The following is a 17161-nucleotide window of genomic DNA, read 5'->3' as shown; positions in this document are numbered from 1 at the left end:
TTTTTACTGAAGCCGAACCATACCACTCCCGATCATCGGATATTGCCAATTCCGATGAACAAGCTCAAGAAATCCCGGGTGCGTGATTCACATGTGCTGAAACCGAAAAGATGACGCCTTTTGCGTCAAAATAGTCTCCGCAGCAACCACCAATCCTCGATGATCCGATTTGGAGAGCTCTAGATGAGTAACCCGTATTTTCGAAAATACATCCATCCAGTTATTAGTCACTAGGACCCGATCCAGACATTGTCGCAACCGACAACTATACCAGGTGTAAAGGCTCCCAGTAAAGTCGGCATCAGTAAGACCACAGTACGCAATAGCGTCATGAAAATTCGACATTGCAATACTACTCGGGGCAACACCCCCCGACCGCTCATCTGGGTAGAGGACAACATTAAAGTCCCCATCCACAAGCCAAGGCGAAGAACCTATAGAAATCGTCCGAAGGGCATCCGGAAGACCACGCTGCTCAACCACATCACATTTAGCATATATCACTGTCACAAAGAACGACTTTGGCCACTTATTTGATTCCAATTGGAGGTGCAAAAACTGCTCATAATCTAGCAAGATTGGACACTTCACCTCCGGGCCGCAGAAAAATCATATCTGATTCACACGATTTAGACCACCTCCAGAAAACCCTGCCGCCTCACCATAAACCTCCCCTCTAGAGAGATCATAGGCCCCATTATAGCCAGGAAATCCAGATGATGCTGCTTTCTGACCCGATTCAAATTTCTCTGTATAGGATTATTCCTAATCCACATACATTAATAAGTCTCTCATCGATCAAGGAAGAGTAGACCATACAATACTCCTTGTGACAATTCAACGGGATGGGGAAACTGCCTTTTCGTGATTCGACGAAGCAGAATGGTCCGTAGGCGCGTCTCCCATGGACCGACCTCGACGGTGACGTGCCAACGTCCTAGCACATCCACCTCATCCATCTGAAGCACACCCTCTCCTGTCGGGCCCAAGACCTCGTCGTCTATAACTGTAGCACAACTAGGCAACTCCTAATCCGATGTATTAACCACACACCCTAGCAGCTCACAAGGCACATCTGCTATCTGTGGTGCTGGCACAGCATATGCACCTGCCTGCTTAACTTCCGGCCTCGTCTCAGACGGACCACCGACCAAAAATATGTTGTATTATTCCTTGGTCCAAAAAAAGAAAAAGGAAAACAATAAAAATTTAGTGTTGTGCCTTTGTATCTGGTAACTACCACATTCTTCCACAACTCCAGCAACTTAGGCACCATCGCCAGTACCGCCGTCTCCATCCCACTCCTAGAATGGTCATCCGTCAGTGTAGTATGTGAGACATGACTAAGTTCCGTCGTTCCTCCATTCACAACATTCAGTGAACACACCACCTCTTCCACGACAGTTTTGGACACATCATTATGGACCACACCTTCATGTATTCCATCCTCTGCCCCCTTCGGACCAGTAGTACTAGCCCAAGGCGTGATCGGGCTGTACTATCTTAAAAAACAACATGTTTACCTTTATGTCGATCTCTCAAGTCCCTCTGTGCTCGTTGCGCATCCAACTTCACAACGAAGATCCTCATCATTAGGAACAAGCAGCCTTTGACCATCCCTATCAACTAGTCAAACATGGGCCTTTGACTTATGCTTCTCATAGCACTCATCCTCATCGTGTCCCAAGTGCTTGCAAGTCCCACAGTATTTAGGAAGTCATTCATAAATCACCGGTTGGATAATAACCTCAGTCCAAATCCTAGGCCAATCTTTGTTTGCAGCGGCTCCAGAAGATTAATTTCAACACATACGCGCGCCACACTAGGACGAACCAATGTGGCAGTAGAGACTTCCGTCCAGAGAGGTGTCCCCAACAAACGAGCAATACTAAACAAGGCGTCTTGAACAAAGAACTGGATCGGCAATTCCGGCAAGCGAACCCACATTGGAATTGTCGACAATTCCTCCCTTGGATTGAACGTTGGTGTCTATTTAAATACACGCATAGGGAAGCCTTCCACAAACCAAATTGATTTAATCCAAAGCTTCGTATAGTCCTCCTCAAGCGCAAACTTGACAAAACATGCCTGACATTAATAGCCCCTATAGAGAAATCACCACAGAATCCTTGGGCAAGCATCCAATGATGGACATTTTGCATGGACGGATAACAATGACAAAGTTTCCCCACCAAGGCATAACGGAATGGAAGATATAATTTGGCAATTTGGTCGGAAGAAAAACGCAACACCTTCATCCCTTGATCTCGTGTGAGAATACCCATCGGGTGAAATAAAGTTGTATGAAATGATATCGGTGGCAGCGGTGGACGCACAACTGCATCAACAACAACATCTTGATAAGAACGCAACGGGGGCGACGAGCCCCCTGTCGCAGCAGACATCCTCCAATTGTTCAGGGCCAGTCAAACCCCAAATGGGTAGTGAAACCCTCAAATGGGCAATCAAACCCCCAAATGGGTCCAGTCAAACCCTAGTCCAACCCAGTCAATACCTAGTATGCCCAGTTAGCAGCAACCAACCTCCCAGTCAGAGCTCAAATAATGCCTAGTCAGTACACAGTTAGATGTCCAATCAGCACACAGTCAGTGCCTAGTCAGCACACAATCAGCTCGGACGAAACCACTGGTGAAACCACCAGCGAACCAACAACGAGAAAAAACTCAGCGATGGTGAGATGAACACGACGAGACCAACCAAATCAACAGAAAAATCAGATAAAAACCACGCGCAGTAGTGAATTCAAACGAACAACAACACTCAACAAACAATCCAGCAACTCAGACGAACAACAACACTTAGACGAAAAATGACGGCCACGAAATCATACGAACAAAGACACTCAGACGAACAAATGATATATTGTTTATTTTGGACTATAATTTGAAATTAAATTGTGGATTAATTTGAATTTTTCTAAAATATTCTTGACAATTTTTTTTGACATTAATTTTCTTTTTGTTACAATATAATATATAGATATTTATAAATAAAGTTAAATAACATATAAGTTACATGATCTTTCTCCCATTCAACAAAAGTTACCCGTACCTTCCCCCCGTAAGCCCCTTGAGCCTCTATTATGCCCTCCCATCCCCAAAACTAGTCCCTCTCCCCATAGCTCCTTCACCCACCCAACACCGCCCCCTCATCCCCCATCCATAGTGCCCCTCCACCTTTTCCGCACCGACCACTTAGAGCCATATTACTGCCGCCCTTCCACCCCATCCCTTCAGTCTTCCTCCTCGTTAGCCTAACAACCGCTCCCTTACACAAACCCTTCAGCCTCCTTCCTTGGCCTCTTAGCCCTCTACAATTGCGAGCTTGAGGACTGGTTCAAAAAGAAATAAACAAAAAATAAAGAGTTATTAAGGGTAATATCATAGTTAATCACCTGAAGAAAGGAGGCGTAATTGTGTATTAGTTTTATTTACCAAGTTAATTGATTATAAGTAGTATTAGTTGTGGCTATCCTATTAAATTGCTAAATAGACAAAATATTACTGTTAATTAAATTATTTACTTAACTTATTCAAATACTTGTGTATATTTGTGATAGTTAGAATAATATGAAATTAATACTAGGATTTAAGGGATAATTGTTTTATCCCTTAAATATTGATAAAAATATTAATGATTATACAAAAATATTAGCATCTACCTAGTTAAAAGAGTATAAGCAATTGAGTGTCACGATAATATTTCAAACAACATAGATTTAATTATTCTATCCTAGTTGAGATTTAATTATTCGAATATTTAATTATGTTCGAACTGGTAATATTTCCACATAAGGACAACCGTGAACCAGAGCTAACTAGCATTTGGAACTCTACTTTGTGTGTCGCTAACCAATTGTACTAGTATTTGCAAAATCTGGAGGAGTATTAATTATTATCATTGTAATTTTATATATTTTGAAGGTGATTATATCTCGAATTATCCCCATCATTTTTTTCAAACAAATGAAATGAAATTCTGTAGAAAATTCACATTTTACTTTATTTGATTCAATGACGGTTAGATCGTTTTATTTCATCTTCATGATGTTTTTATATTGCTTGCAAGTAAAGTTTATCTTTAAGTAAGGAGTATCATGGCATGCTTATCTGCTCTCCTATACGATATTATTATTGGTTTTCAATATAATGTGGTCATTGAGCCCTAGGCTGGACGGTTTGTGGGGCACGTTGAAGTTGCATGGGGTTACCAATAGAAGCTTTGATCCCTAGTTTCAATTTGGTAGTCTTAACACAAATAGGCTGAAGATTGTCTATGGCTGTGATTGGCATTTCTAAGCAGTCACAGGGTCACTCCCTACTTGAAGGATAATATAGCAAATGGTCTTTTGGGAGTCAAAAGGGGATATTTGCCTGATCTGGTTCTTCACAAGCTTTTGGCACCTCTTGAATTATCTATCCTTTTGGTTTCATACATGTTACTTTAAATAGGCTTTGCAAGCAAGCGGTAAAAGTTTTTTTTATAAACAATTTTTTTATATTATTTGCTACCGTTTTAATGCTCTTGCACCCTATCACCGACCTCACTAAGACTTTGCTTATATATTTTGTATTATTTCCTCCTCCAAACCAGGTGGACACATAAAGTAATGGATAATTACCTGACACTATCAATAGCATCCTCCTAATTTTGCATCGAGTCACGGGTGTGACTATGAGTAAGAGCGTTACTCCTAAAGTTTGTAAAAATACTTTTTTTACATGTACATGTAATTATGTATTTTTGTTACCTACTCTTAATGTGTAATTACTTATGGAACCTTTTTCTTTAGCATTGAATTTGATCTTCCTTTGAATGTGGTTGGGTTCATGGCTCTCTAGGATGGATCTCAATAGATCGTACACATACACGTCGCGTCCTAAGGTAGGAAAGTGTGTGTTGTCCAGGCCTTGGGGTGTGATAAAGGTGGTATTAGAGCCTAGGTTTCAAATGGTGAAGTTATATTTTGGCATGTGGGTTTTGGTAGACTAGGTTTCACATGTATGTCTTAGGGATTGATTTTGTGCACTTTTTGGTTAAATTTGGTGCTAAGAGTATCTATTTGCAGGATGGGGTCAACAGGAAGTAATGTACCAAATGTCAGGCGTGAGAATTTTGTTAATCCGTTTGGGGATTCTATAATCGTAAGGTAGCATAATCCTCCCATCACTTATCACCATAGTCTGAAGACTAGGGGATTGGGAGTGTCCCCGATGAAGTTGTCCTAGATATATTGGCTAACCATAATAGAGTTCTCTATGAGAGAAATAGAAATGAATGCAAAGATTGGACCATCATCTACTAGCAAAAGGATCTCATCCTTGAGCAATTAACTGAAATTATAGGTCTCAAAAGACAACTAGAGGATGTGAAGGCTGGATATAAAGCATATAAAAGGAGCACATAGAAAAAATTAAGACGTATCTTGAATCTTTCTTTAGAAATTACTATTGTCACCTGGGTGGCAATATGTACAAACATTGAGATAGTTGGGGGGCTTAGGGAGACTTCTAGGGCAACGGGGAAACTAGGATAGGGACGTTCGGAGGGTAGAGGCTCACCATTAAAAGAGGAGAAGAGAAGGGGCACGATGACCGTAAGTGATGGATGTGGCCTGAAAGCGATTAACCTAAGTAGAAATGCAAAGCCCAAGTCAGGCTTGTTAGCCCATGATGGAGGTAGTTTGCCCAAAAGTGTCGGGCTTAGCCTAAGAAGGGAGTCCCTTGCTGCAGGTTCAGCTCAAGAAGGAGGCCCACTAGGCTCAGCCTAAGAGAAAGCCCACCACACCAGAGTCTGTCAAAGAGAGAAGCCTGCCTCACCAAGCTTGGTCCAAGAAAGGGCCTAGTACGAAGGCCTATTGCCCCCTTCCAAGGCTAACTCGAGGGAAGGGAGGTCCACTCAAGAAACTGGACTCCTCAGCCTAAGAGGATTCCTCGCAAGGCAAGAGTCTTCACGAAGAGGGAGTCCTTCCTCATCCGAAGACGTGCTGCTCAAGAAGGGGATAAGGTACGACCTTATCCACCAGAATCCCACCTTCCTTCTTGGATGCACAACTCTCTCTAGAGTCCCTGCGAAACTCCTCCACTATAAATATAGGTGGCACCCCTCAGTAGATCCCCTTCAACAATCTGAAAACTCTCTTAAGATCTCTCTCTCACTTTCAACTCACATTTTTGCTTATGAAATTCTTGTTTTTTATCACAATTTATTGGTATAATTTATCTCTACATTTATTTATTCTTAAATTCGGGACTAACTTAAGCATCGGAGTGCTAACATATTCTTTTGTAGGTCCTTTTTCTCAAGTTCTTTTGCTCAATTAGCCCAAATCCAACATCAAGATCCAACGACTTTGGACCCGTGCTAAAATCGCACGCATCAGTAAGAAAATAAAAACTATTTCTATATGATAATGAGAAAATAAGAACTATCTCTATAAGCTATTTGTGGTAGCAGCAAGAGGTTTTGCCTATATATAGGTAGTCTATAGGGATGTTTGTTTTGGGTTATGTTGTACATAGCGGTCTTAACTTTGATGCTCCTAGCTGGACATCTTTTGTGTGTATATCTATATTTATATTTTATGTTACCACTGTATATTATCCCTAAATTTAATTATTATTCTATGTTTGATCTAACAAATTTATCCCCTAGAAAAAAAATTCGCGTTTGTTAGTTCGTAATAATAAAAACCATAATAAATAAAAATTTCCTTGTTAATTATATTGTATATTAATTATTCCAAATACTCTCGTATAAACAATGTATTCCCCATGTGGTAGAGGAAAACCTCGTACACGACCAAGAGTAGAGACTCAGGACCCTAAATCTCTTCCGGTGGGCAATCCTAATGTTAATCTAGCCAATCACCCCGAGCAACAAGCTCTAGAGGGCAGTAATATATAATATTTCGGCATAAAATCTTTCATAAATAGGTTGAAATTTACCTCGTCCGTTGTTTTGAAAACTTTATTTTTGCACTTCCGACAAGGACACTTAATTTTCTCACCATCCATATATGCATGTTGAGACTTCGCCCATTCTATAAATATAACAACACCATTATGAAAATCCAGAGTAAGACCCGTCCTATTCAGAAGGTTCTTCTCATACATCCATCTACTCCAGTATCTTAACATGATGATTAGTCCCACACACACATATATATTATAACATTAAATTCAATTAATTAGCAAAATTACACCAAATATAATCAATTGACAAATAAAGGGTTAAAGTTGTTACTTAATCAAAATAACTCCAATTATCAACAAAAATTCGAGACAGAATTCACGAACAAGAATAAAAAAATATTAGTAGGATAGTGAGAGTATAAAAAAATTCGAGAGAAATTGAGAAAATAGAGAGAAAATAAGAAGAATGGAAGAAGATAGTGAGATTAAATGGAAAGAGAGGAACACATTTATATAGAAAAATTTAGAATGGTCTTTGGAACAGGTATAGGAACATTTATCTAGCCGTTAAAAAATAGCCATTAATTCATACTTTTGCGACGGGTGATAAGGTTTTTGGAACGATCAGTAAGACCGTTTGTAATATAGACATTGAATTTCAGTTGGAACAGACTCAGCAATACCTAAAGACCAATTTAAAAGAACCGTCCCAATTTTTAGCAGTTTTTGGAACGATTTTAGAAACACATTGCTTTTTAAATAAAACTCATATTTTGGAACGATTTTGGGCATATTTTCTTAGGAGTGTATAAAAACCATTCCATATTGTACCACAATTTAATATACATTTTTGAACTATCACTTTTGGGATATATATTGCAACAGATATAGGAAGGGTTTGGTTGTGACCATTCCTAAATCTAATTTAGTGTTGCAAATTGAGTTGCAACAAATTTCAATTACTATTTTGGCATGGCATGTGGAACGGGTTTAGTAACCAACCGTTCCAAATTTATAACCCAAAGAAAATATTCCACCTAACGTCATGTTTCAATATCCATTCTTGATGTGTTCCAAAGATCGTTCCATGATGGAACGGGCTTTGGAACGGTTGCTCTGACCGTGCCAAATCTCGCATTTTTTGTAGTGTTCATTTAAATCCAATTTAATAAAGACCCACCTAATTGAGCCCAATATGTATGGGTCGGGTTTAACACCGAGTAGCATGATTCGCTTTGAGTCCTCGGGATCATATGAAAAGGAGAGGCAAAATATCTTGGGAAGCTCATGGCATCAGAATGGTTATGGATACCTCACATGAGACTTTTGCCATGTAAATCGTAAAAATAGGGCATGGTAAATTGTGATTTTGGATCCCAAGCCCACTAGGAAATGGTTTCCCGAAATCCCACTTGAGAGTGGTGGGCTTTTGTAAAAATAGTGGGAGGGGTTAATAACTAAAAGACCAAGTCTTAACTTGAACAATATTACAATAATCTACTTATTTTTTCGACTTTATATTTTGAATGTATGTCTAAGATCTGCCTTCCATTATAGTTTTTGGACTTATTTTATTTAATGGAACACATTAATCAATAATTTAGCTGAGAAATTTGAGGATTGACCTCGATTTTCAAAACTTGGCTTGTGTCATGAATAAGCCATTTCCATCGAACTAGCGAAAGGGGTCCTCGCCTAAAAAACGTTTAACGTTCAGGATTAAGGCAAGAGAAAATCGCAAGGTCCGCAACATCATACTTGCTTCCATGACCAATGAGCAGTATGACACACTGGACGTTGTTGGCTCAATAATGCTCCAAATAAAATGAGTTTATGCGGCATCGGACCAACATTTTGGATACGCTGTGATGGAAGCATTTTTCGAAGCGAAGATGACTGAGGGTCGTCTAAACATAAACATGAGGTTAAGATGCTATCTCTTGTGGAGAAGTTCAAGGACTTTATTGTTCATCATGAAAAAGAGATAGACATTGACGTTATGTAGGCACCATAAAAAATGCGAGTGGATCGACCCGGGAACGCACAAGCGGAAGCAGTAATATAAAAAAATACGTAAATAAAACAAAACGTAATAAAATCATAATTCCAAGGGGTGTACCCTTAGAGTTCCCAGGTGTTCGATGTAATCATAACAACAACATAATAAATGGGCTAATGGTTGAATTAAAAACAAGAAGTACATAAATCGTAAATCAAAAATTACCTCTTTCTTTGATTTACTTCGAACCTCCTTCTTTTGAGCCCAAGGTGAACAAGGGGTCGAACGCGCATCACCGGTTGAAACATAAACAAGGTAAACTTTCATCTTAATACCGTATCTCGTTTGTTTCTTTAATCTATAGCCTTCTATGTGGGAATTTGTTATCTTTTTATTTTTGATCCACTTACTACTGCGAACGACAGGGAACACCAAGGTTCACCCTCGGATGATCATAGAGTTTGTTTTAGTTATGTGCGTTTTTACCGCTTGAATCTTTCTCGTGCTTCTACTCATGCGTTCTCGGGCCAATCCGTTTTCCCTTCAAAACAAATATGATAGGAGAGGATCTCCTTGACGGAGACCTCTTGTAGCGCCCCCTACTCGCTAAATCTAATTAATACTATTTCATCCTTTCTTTAATCAGAACTCATTCTATAAGTAATTCTCTTTCAACTCGTAAAATAAATTCTAATTTATCAGCATAATATATATACCACAAAAGGTATTAGATATCACCAAAAGTTCAAATTTACCCCCACTAGATGTCCTCATGTACATAACCTCAAGGAATATCATACCACAACTTAAAATACAAATCCCGAAAAAAGACCAGAATATTTAACAACCCAATAATCAAAACTCTGACTTTAGAAGTCACGACTGACCCACCTAATAAAAACGACGGCACCGCTTCCAATGTGGCTAATCAGTGTGACCTATCTCCTGAAAAGTATGTGGCAAGGAATGAGCTGCCTACTCAATAAGTATAGCTGATCAATTTATATATATATACACAAACAAAGATTCACGTACATGCAGTCATACCGACAACAGTCATTCGTCATACAACAACATCAGATATAAGCAACAATACTTACTCACAGCTGTAAATCAATCCACGACATAATATTCATTCGTTATCATTTATTAGTTAAGGGCCCCACTTACTCTAGCTGGAGTACATCAGTCAATGGTTTCGCCGGCCATCATCATATCATATACAGCATAGGATACCCGTTGTGTGATATCCCCACACTCTTTTACTTCAGCTGTGTAGCAATATAGCACAGGACATCACAACAAACATGGTACCCCCACACCACTCCAGTGTGTAGCTAACAGCACAGGATATTCCCTGCTGCCCCAGAATACCCCGGTACCCTACGTGCCATGGTACCTAGCTTAAATCGTATATTTTTCATATCTCATTATCAATCACATTATCATCAATCACAATTTCATAAACCATTGACTGTGTTCCCAACTAGGTAAGCATCATCTTTTATTTCAACTCATAATCGTCGTTCTATTCTTTATAATAATCACTTTCTCAATAACAACTCCCAATTTGATTTTATCAACAATCAATTATATGATTATCACATAATCATATCCCGCATATCTCTACATTACCATCACATACCAAATAGTAACAATTTCACCAATATTCAAATAATCCACAACTAATTATGTAAACAATCAATATACGAAAGCCACGTATAATAATATAAAGCCAAGTCCATGATCGCATCCAAGAAACCAATATATATAATATATACAATACTACACACATAGCTATATATATAAATTCAATTAGCTATACTTACCTTATATCCCAAAATGCTTCTATTTTACGAGAGACTGCTCAACCCTGTACCTTGTCGTCACGTCCTATAATAAATTATAATACGTATAATCAATATATTTAATTTACCAAATAATTCATAAGAATTCACTTAATCAAACCCCTTATATATTTATAACTATCATTTTTAATAACATTCGTAAATTATATTACCATTGAAACCTCATTTTCCCCTTTAATAACATAATATTTCTAAAATATAACTTCCGAAGTATTTCTACTAATTTTTTGTCAATTTACCGTTGCTATGCAATTTAATTAAGCAATAATACATTGAATTACATATTTGATTAATCATTCCGATGGAATTGTGTAAATTAGCTATAGTAATAATTAAATCTAACAAATCTAATATTTTAATTACCCAACTATATTATTTTTATAGCAATTATGATATTTAATACGACACTAATAGCCAAAACCATAAAATACTCCGATTAAATAGTATATCGCTTAATATAATCAACATTTAATAAATGAAATAATTAAATAATATAATTATATAAATTAATAAAAATTAAAATTCAATATCCATACCTCTGTGTGTATGAATGTGTGTGTGTGCTGCTGTGTGTGTATGAATGTGTGTGTGTGAGTTTGTATTATGCGTAAGTGTGGATATTAATATGGACAAGAGAGGCCCACCGCCTCATTCATTCTACACACTCTCTCTCTCCTCAATTCTACAATATATTATTTATATATATAATATTATTATTTTATATATTTAATTAAACTTTTCTCGAAATACCCATTATGTCCTTCCTAATTTTCTAATTAATATAATTTGCTTTCAAATATTATAGCGAACTCCAATTTAATCCGTACAAGTTTTTATTATATCCCAAATTCAATCTATAATTTATTTACCAATTAAATTTAAATTTCTAATAATTACCAATTACGTACAAAATTCTACGGACGTCACAATTCTCCCCTCCTAATAAAAATTTCGTCCCCGAAATTTAAGTAACTTACCCGCTCAATGGAATAAATAGGAATACTTCTCTTTCATATGCTCCTCAACCTCCGAAGTCGCCTCCCTTGGGGAATGATGACTCCATCTCACTTTTACCATCGATATATCTTTATTTCTTAATTTCCTTACATTTCTATCCAAAATCTCTGCAGGCTCCTCCACATATGTTAACTCCTCAGAAATCTCTATCTCCGGCTCATGAATAATGTGACTAGGATCAGACCGATATCGTCGCAGCATCGAAACATGAAAAACATAATGTATTTGTGACAACTCCGCCGGTAATGCCAATCGATACGCCAGTGGTCCGATTCTTTCAATAATTTCATACGGCCCAATGTATCTCGGACTCAGCTTCCCTTGCTTGCCAAACCTCAGAATTCCCCTCCACGGAGATATCTTCAGAAAAACCTTATCACCTACTTCATACTCCATCTCCCTTCGGTGTTGATCAACATAACTTTTTTGTCGATCTTGTGCTGCTTTCAAATATTTCTTAACTACCTGTACCTTTTCCACTGTTTCCTGCACCAATTTCGGACCTTTTAGTTGTCTTAGTCCTTCTATATCCCAACAAATCGGACTGCGACACCTTCTTCCCTATAAATCTTCATATGGAGCCATACCAATACTAGAGTGGAAATTGTTATTATATGCAAACTCCATTAGAGGTAGATGATCATCCCAGTTGCCCTTAAACTCCATTGTACAAGCTCTCATCATATCTTCAAGGGTTTGGATCGTTCTTTCTGACTGCCCATTTGTTTGAGGATGAAATGCGGTACTGAAATGCAATTTTGTGCCCAATGCCCTTTGTAAACTTTCCCAAAAGCGTGAGATAAATCGGGGATCTCTGTCGGACACAATCGATACAGGCACTCATGTAATCTCACTATCTCAGAAATGTATAATCCAGCTAACTTATCCAGTGAATCAGTTATTCGTACCGGCAAGAAATGAGCAGATTTTGTCAATCTATCCACAATTACCCAAATAGCGTCGTGCTTTCTAAATGTTCGTGGCAACCCCACGACAAAATCCATAGTGATCTTCTCCCACTTCTATTCTGGTATTAATAGAGGTCGCAGTTTACCTGCTGGTGCCTAATGTTCTGCCTTTACTTGCTGACATGTCATACATTTAGCCACAAATTCAGCCACATCCTTCTTCATTGTCTGCCACCAGTAGTAAGGTCTTAAATTTCAATACATTTTTGTAGTACCAGGGTGCATCGCATATGGTGCATTGTGAGCTTCCTGTAAAATTGCTTCGCGTAACCCATCTGTATCAGGCACACAAACTCGTCCCCCATTCACTATTACTCCATCACCTCTTATTGAAAAAATTATTTTCTTACCAAGTCTTATTCTTTCCAACATTCGTAATAAGAAAGCATCTCGAGTTTGTGCTTCTTTGATCTGATCCACAAAGTCTGGCTTAATTTGCAAGGCTGCCAATAAACCCGCTACCTGATCAACCTCTAGTTTCGTATTCATAGACCTCATCTCCAGTAGCAATGTCTGATTGTGACTCCCCAGATTGGCTAATGTACTTGAACTCTTCCTACTCAAGGCATCTGCTACCACGTTCGATTTCCCTGGATGGAAGTCAATAGTGCAATCATAATCCTTCAGCACTTCTATCCATCTTCTTTGTCTCAAATTCAATTCCTTCTGTGTCAAGATATATTTCAAACTTTTATGGTCAGTAAGGATCTGAAATTTTTATCCGTACAAATAATGTCTCCAGATCTTCAGTGCATGCACAATCGCGGCTAACTCCAAGTCATGTGTGGGATAATTTAATCCATGGTTCCTCAATTGGCGGGACGCATAAGCAATTACCTTTCCGTTTTGCATCAACACACATCCCAAACCCTGTTTAGAAGCATCTGTATACACAATATATCCACCGCTACCAGACGGCAAAACCAAAATTGGATTGGAGGTCAGTCTCTTCTTCAACTCATCAAAACTTTGTTGACACTGTTCCGTCCACTGAAATTCTACCCCCTTTCTGAGCAACTTGGTTAGAGGACCGACAATTATAGAGAAACCCTCAACAAATCTCCTGTAATATCCAGCCAACCCTAAGAAGCTTCGAACTTCAGTGGCATTCTTTGGCACTCTCCATTCCATAATAGCCTTTACTTTTGAAGGGTCAGACATAACCCCATCACCAGATACTACATGTCCAAGGAAAACCACTTGATTTACCCAAAATTCACATTTACTTAACTTAGCATATAACTCTTTCTCTTTCAAAATCTGTAAGACTATCCTCAAATGTTGCTCATGCTCATCTCTATCCCTCGAGTATACCAAAATGTCATCTATAAACACAATAACGAAGTGATCCAGATATTCTTGAAATGTACGGTTCATTAATGCCATGAACGCCGCTGGTGCATTTGTTAACCCAAAAGGCATCACCAGAAACTCATAATGACCATAATGAGTACGGAAAGCTGTCTTCAGTATGTCATTCTCTGCTATCCTCAACTGCCAATAACCAGATCTCAAATCGATCTTTGAAAATATTGTAGCTCCTTTTAACTGGTCTAGTAGGTCATCAATCCTCGGCAATGGATATTTATTCTTCACTGTTACTCTATTTAATTGCCGGTAGTCGATGCATAACCTCATGCTCCCATCTTTCTTCTTCACAAACAGCACTGGTGCTCCCCACGGCGAAGTACTTGGCCTGATAAACCCTTTCCCCAATAATTCTTCAATTTGCTTTTTGAGCTCTTGTAATTCCACTGGGGCCATTCTGTACGGCGCAATAGAAATTGGGGCAACTCCCGGAAGAGTTTCTATGGCAAAATCCACTTCCCTATGCGGTGGCAATCCTGGTAACTCATCAGGAAATACTTCAGGGAAGTCTCTCACTACCGGGATTTCTTCCAACGTGGGATTAACCTTTTTCGGTATCTACCTCATGGGTTAGATATGCTTCACAACCCTCTAACATCAGTCGTCTTGCCTCCATGGCTGATATTACACAAACTGGTACTACCTGACGATCCCCCACAAATATTACTTTTGATTCGCCAGAACATTCGATCATCACTTCCTTTTTATAGCAGTCAACTATTGCTTTATGTTGCGCTAACCAATCCATCCCCAAAATCACATCAAACTCCTTCAGATCCAGCACTATAAGGTCTACAGGTAAATTTACATCTCCGATTCTTACTAAGCTCCCTTTCCTAAAACTGTTCACTACTACACCCCCTCCCATGGGCAAATAAACCATCAAATTACATCCCAACGGACTATTCTCCCCCGGTATTTTAGATGCAAATTCGGATGAAATATATGAATGTGTAGAGCCAGGATCAATCAGAACATAAGCCATAATGTCAAATAATAATATCGTACCAGATATCACGTCATTCGATGCTGGGGCTTCCTCTCTGGTAATGTTATATATCCTTGCCTGGGTCTGTCCCTGAGTACCTTGTGCTCCAGGCCCCCTCATACCACTACCAATAGTGTGGCCACTATCTCTATTGCCAGTGCCTCTACCTCTGCCTCTACCTCTGTTAGCTCCTCTGCCACTACTCCCCTCACTGCTTTGGCTCTGGCTCCCGCTAGCAACACTTTCAACCACGCCTATAGTCTGACTGGAACAGTTCCTGGCTATGTGTCCTCTACCTCCACAGCGATAACAAATCTTGGGTATATCCTCTCGTCGCCAACATGGCCCTTGATGTTGTCTTCCACAGGTAGAACAGCTCGGAGGAAAAACTGGTCCTCGACCATAACTCGGTCCAGCTCCCCTTCCTGATCCAGTAGAAGGCGTAGCAAATGAACTGCATTCAAACGAACCCCTGTTAAAGCCCGTGGATCCACCGAACCTCTGTCCGCTACTTCCTCGAAAAATAAGACCACCACGTGAAAAATTCCCACTTCCCGCTGAGAATGAGCGACCGGTTCCCCTCTTGGTCAACCTATTCGATTCTCCTATTGTATAGGTTGATTTCCTCTTCTCTTCCCCCTTCTTCTTGTCCTCCATTACTGCTTCTTCCGTCCGAACCGCCGATTCAACAAGAGTTTTAAAATTTGTAATTCTGACTGTGAGACCTCTTCTGATCTCCGGTCGTAGCCCTTGCTCAAAACGGTAACAACGATCCTCCTGCGTTGCTATTGCTTCTGGTGCATACTTTGCTAGTGCCGCAAAATGGAGTTCATATTCTGCCACCGTCTGATCATCCCCTTGCACTAAATTCAGAAACTCCATCCTCTTCTTGTCTCGGTACATCTTGGGTCTGTATTTATCATCAAATTCTTTCTGAAACTCAGCCCAAATTATTTCTCTTGGCTCATATCCCCTCTTTACAAACCTCCACCAAATCAAGGCCTTACCCACGAACAAAGAAACAACATACTTAAGTCGATTCTTTGGAGTGCAATCTACAAAATTCATCACATCTTCAACTTTTTTCCACCATCTTTCAGCAATCTCTGGGTCTAGGTACTTTCAAATTCTATTGCCCCCATCTTCCTAATTCTTTCATAATTACGATCAATTGTAGGGACTACTAGTGCTGGCACTGGAGTGGATGCGCGTGCTTGTGCTAGTAACTACGCTTGGGCTTGTGCTTGGGCTTGAAAAGCCATTTGAAATATCTGTGCATACCCTGGTGGTAATCCTACTACTGGAGCACCACCGGGAGGAATAGGAGCATCAACACCAACACCCTCTCGACCTACTTCCACCTCACCTGCACTTGCAGGTGCCACTGAGCCCTCTACGGACTCCGCTGATTCTTCTCTACTAGCTACTGGGTTAGCACGTGTACCTTGAGAAGCCATCCTACATTAAACAATTCAATCATTAGGGACATCTCATAATCATTACCCTAGAAACGTAGACCTGCTCTGATACCACCCAATGTAGCGCCCCCTACTCGCTACATCTAATTATTACTATTTCATCCTTTCTTTAATCAGAACTCATTCTATAAGTAATTCTCTTTCAACTCGTAAAATAAATTCTAATTTATCAGCATAATATATATACCACAAAAGGTATTAGATATCACCAAAAGTTCAAATTTACCCCCACTAGATGTCCTCATGTACATAACCTCAAGGAATATCATACCACAACTTAAAATACAAATCCGAAAAAAGACCAGAATATTTAACAACCCAATAATCAAAATTCTGACTTTAGAAGTCACGGCTGACCCACCTAATAAAAACGACGGCACCGCTTCCAATGTGGCTAATCAGTGTAACCTATCTCCTGAAAAGTACGTGGCAAGGAATGAGCTGCCTACTCAATAAGTATAGCTGATCAATTTATATATATATACACAAACAAAGATTCACGTACATGCAGTCATACCGACAACAGTCATTCGTCATACA

General features: G+C 39.2%; 1 pseudogene; it reads right to left on the bottom strand.

Annotated features, from left to right (window-relative positions):
* Positions 1-12982: 12982 nt before the first annotated feature.
* LOC148785223 (uncharacterized) lies at positions 12983-16600 on the bottom strand (annotated as a pseudogene).
* Between the last annotated feature and the right edge of the window lie 561 nt (positions 16601-17161).

This window comes from Sesamum indicum, linkage group LG10, assembly GCF_026168435.1.
Source record: "Sesamum indicum cultivar Baizhima isolate 11 linkage group LG10, ASM2616843v1, whole genome shotgun sequence".
In the NCBI taxonomy this organism is placed as follows: domain Eukaryota; kingdom Viridiplantae; phylum Streptophyta; class Magnoliopsida; order Lamiales; family Pedaliaceae; genus Sesamum; species Sesamum indicum.
Note: the sequence above shows the minus strand (reverse complement) of the source record. Positions and strands in the feature narration are given on the sequence as shown.